Genomic DNA, 4,418 nt, shown 5'->3' with positions numbered 1-4,418 from the left:
AGCAAATTAAGTTTATATTACAAAATTGACTTTAAATTTTGTATCACTTTTCATTATTTAGCTTTTAAATTTAAATTTTAACCAAAAAGTAATGCTCATTTTATATCAAACTTAACGTTCATAGTAAAATAACACAAATCTCAAAGTTCTGTATGGATAAATTTGTTTGTCTGGATAAATGAGTGTTGTTTATTTTTTTTATCTGAACCAACAGTCTGAATAACATAAATGATTGATTTATCCCCAATATTAGTTATTTGAACATCAAAACAAAAAATCATAAAGAGACCGAAGATGGGTTGTCTCATATGGGAAGGAGACGGTGTTTTAAATAAGGGGTAGTGGTATAATTTTTGTGGCTGAATGGAAACAACACACTATTTCTATATGTGCGATTAAGCTATGTTCTGTGCAAATAAGCCGTAAGTAAACAACTCAAATGAGCTGTGCGAATGAGCAAGATAGACCAATAAGCCTAATTAAGACGCAAGTAAACAGCTCCTTAGTAAGTATCGAGCAGGGTCCTATGCACTTGCTCAGTTGATTACCGTAAAGAAAAAAAACGTAGACGTTTTAAAAGTGTACCCACTTAACATTTTAAAACTAAATTTGTAACAGAAATAAGCAGTTGACGTGACGGTTCGTTTGACTGAATTAAAGCTCCTAATATTAGGAGGTTTGGGGTTTGATTCCCACTTGTAGCATGTACTTTTTTGTTGTTGTTGACAACTAGAAAGCCAATAACTTCTCTTCTTAAATAACGTTTAATAACACACTGAATGCTCTATTGATTTCATATAATGTTGTTTGATCATCAACTTTTCCAAAAGTATAAGTTTTTCATCTTGGTTAGTTTTTTTTTTTTTTTTGATTAACCTGGATATCCAACCTGCTATGCGAGCCGACTAATCACAAGATGACCATCTGCTTTGCAGATAACCCGGAGTCACCGCATTTGAACCTCCGTGGCCACAAGAAGATTTTTATTCCACCTTAGATTTGAACCTAAGACCTCCTGGTATTTTTGATATTTGAAGCCAAGCTCAAACCAATCAGACACCATCCTTATGGTTAAATTTGACATGAATAGTAACATGAAGGATAATTGGTGTATTTTTGGTATTAATATGACTAAATTGGGTTACCCCTTTTGCTTTGTAAAAGTTTTGTATTTGATTGAAGCATTGAAATGTTTAAAATCAAGTGGGAATGATGTCATGTGGAGAGCACTCTTTGCCATGGGATTTGCATGTGTCATTCATAGTTTTTTATCATTAAAATATAAAAGAGTTAAAATACTATAAATATCATAAGATAAAATGGTACATATTATTATTTATTTACATCAATAATTGGTATTTAAGTTTGGGAAGGCTACCTAATTTTAGTAAAAAATTCTAAGAATTTCAGAAAATTATTAAATTAAGAAAAATATCAAGATTTATCAGATAATTGTTATTTACGTCAGTAATTGGTATTTAAGTTTTGATGACATGTGATAACCGGGTTATTCGGTTATTAAGTTTGGGGTTATTTTCGAATATTGGTGGTAAGTGAAGGGTTTAACATGTTAATATGCTTAAATGTTTTAGAATACTTCCATTACCTTAGTTGTTTATGTAAGTTTAATTAAGATGTTTTTGTGTTATCTCTTGGAAAAGTTGGTGAAATGCAAGTTATGAAAAAAAGAAGAAAAGAAGGTCTTCAGGATGATTTTGAATAGAAGCAAAAGTAGAAGCTCTTTCATGTGAATCTTTGTTTGGATATTTTTTTCTATTTCATCTTACTATTCATCTTCATCTACGTGAGCAAAAATGTGAGTTTAATTTTTATGAATCGTATGGTTCTTTATATGAGATGATGTTGTAAATCTGTTTTGTTGTCAAAATTTGGCAAAACTATGGGTTTTTGATACGTTTATATCATGTGTGGAAATAAGGGTAGCATATTAAGGAGATGTGTATTTGAGTTATAATGACACATCAAGGTGAGGTGTATACTGGAATAAGAGTGACATATCAAAGAAATATGTATACCAGGATAAGGGTGACATAATAATTGAGTTATAAAATCTGGGTTTTGATCAAGTGCTCATAATTTTCGCATCCTTATAATTTTCGCATCTTTATGATGCGATAACTTGGGGTTGTCGCATCTGTGTGATGCGATAACTTGGAGTTGTCGCATCCTTGATGCGATGAAGTGTGGTTATCGCATTCTTGTGATGCGAGAAGAGAATTTTGTCGCACCTTTGTGATGCGACAAGTTGATTTTATCACACACATATAATGCAACAACTTGGGTTTATCGCATCAGTATGATGCGATGAGTTATGGTCCTCGCACCAAATGGGGTTGTCTCACTCATGTGATGCGAGAAAAAATTTAGAATCATGTACATGATTCGACAAGTTTATTCATAATGTATTCATTAAGTTATTTGGGTATTTGAATGCAATAAATGAGGTTTGTTATATTAAAAAATGATGTATATTTGTTATTATTACAAATATAAGTTTAAAAATGTGATTTGGTGATTATTCATCCTGTCATTGCATCATCTCACTAGACCTTAAGGTCTAACCCATATTTTTTGTTTAAAAAAAATGTGCATTACAAGTCAGGCACAACCGGAAGATAAGGGGAAAAGAAAATTGTGAAGTGATAATATTATGCATACATGAAATTTTGGGCTAGCATAATCTTCTTTTTATCTGCATACATGTTATGTATTCATGCGTATTATAGAGATTTTATGGAAAAAGTTGTGAGCTATTTTGTAAGATAGCTTTTGTAAGAGATTGGGGACTGAATATATAAATTATATTTCTTGATATATGGAAATATATGTTTATATGCAAATATGATTATGGGGTGTAACAAATTTGATATCAAAGTTTGAGTTTAAGGGATTTAGGTATTCAACATGATGCCTAGACTTAAATTGTATGATTTGCATATTAAGGGTCCCTGACATATGTAGAACATTTGGAATAAATACGATGGGTTAAACAATTTCCAAAGAAAAATGCTAAATTCCCTAAACCAAACCCTAGACAGGAGAGGACGCAACAGTGACGAGATGCAAACCCTAGACAGGAGAGGCGAAGACGACGAAGCGACGACGTGAGGCTGTGGAAGGCGACGAGGCGACGGCGACGAGCGGCGGCGACTAGATGCAAACCCTAGACAGGAGAGGACGCAACAGTGACGAGATGCAAACCCTAGACAGGAGAGGACGAGGCGACCGGAGACGAGGCGACGGCGACGAGGCGACCGGAGACGAGGCTGCGGCGATCGTAGGGTGGGGGAGGGGCTGTGAGCGATGTGAGCGATGTGTGAGGATGACGGAGAGAGGGCGTAATTGGAAAAATAAACATCTGAATGGTTTAGTGAGGTAGTAGATGCAAAATGGTTAAGGGGTTATTGTAACCATTAAGAGAGTTGTTTTTTTTTTTTGCCAAACAGACCTAACCTCTTAGCGATTAAGAGGTTGACTCTTAATGTAACCATTAAGAGCCAAACAAACAGCCCCTTAATCATTCAAAATGAAATAGTTTGTTGGTTCTTTTTAAACTTTTCTCATATATATATATATATATATATATATATATATGTATATATAATGAAAGATTCATTTAAGAACCCTAAATATTTTAGTAACCCAAAAATCACCCTTTCGTAAGAATCAATGAAGAATATTATTAATCATGAATATCAGCCACGCCATTAATCATTAATATTTTATCACGTTATTCATCATTGATACTCAGAAAAATAGCAGTTTTCAAAATATTTATCATTTATATATATATATATAGAATATTTTCAGTGGCGGATGATTAAGAATGGGGACAAAATCGATAGAGAAAATGACAAAAATCAACAAACTTCTATTCTAGAAACGGTCATTGTTTCGACCTCAAATGTTAAACGATAAAAACGGCAATCTTTAAAAACACATCTTTCTCTTTTTTAAAGTACAATTTTTTCCAAAATACGTAAAAAAAAAAAACCTGTAGTTGTTTTTTAACCATCACATCCAAAATTAAAATTTTGTCAATAAAAAGTAAAGAAAGTCGATAAAAGAAAACATAAATTTCCGAAAATTATGGTTCAAACGTTGTGGTTCAAACGTTGTATTCAAAACCATGACAAATTTCAAAAGACTTCAATAATGTTTTTGTTGTCATTAATTGTGAATCACCCACCACTCGTTTCGGACCATGAAATGCAACGACAAGGATTGGTACATGTAGCCATTGTCCAACAAGTTTGTGACAACACATAAATGGTCTCAATTACTTAACTTCAACTCCATCATAAAACAATCTCTCAATTTACTTGCTTCTTCTTTCCAAAATCTTGGTCAAACACTTCATATTATCATTCATATATATATATATATATATATAGGTC

Source organism: Cynara cardunculus (genome assembly GCF_001531365.2).
Source record: "Cynara cardunculus var. scolymus isolate 2C chromosome LG 8, CcrdV1, whole genome shotgun sequence".
In the NCBI taxonomy this organism is placed as follows: domain Eukaryota; kingdom Viridiplantae; phylum Streptophyta; class Magnoliopsida; order Asterales; family Asteraceae; genus Cynara; species Cynara cardunculus.
The sequence above is the reverse complement of the archived record's forward strand: the minus strand, read 5'-3'. Positions refer to the sequence as shown.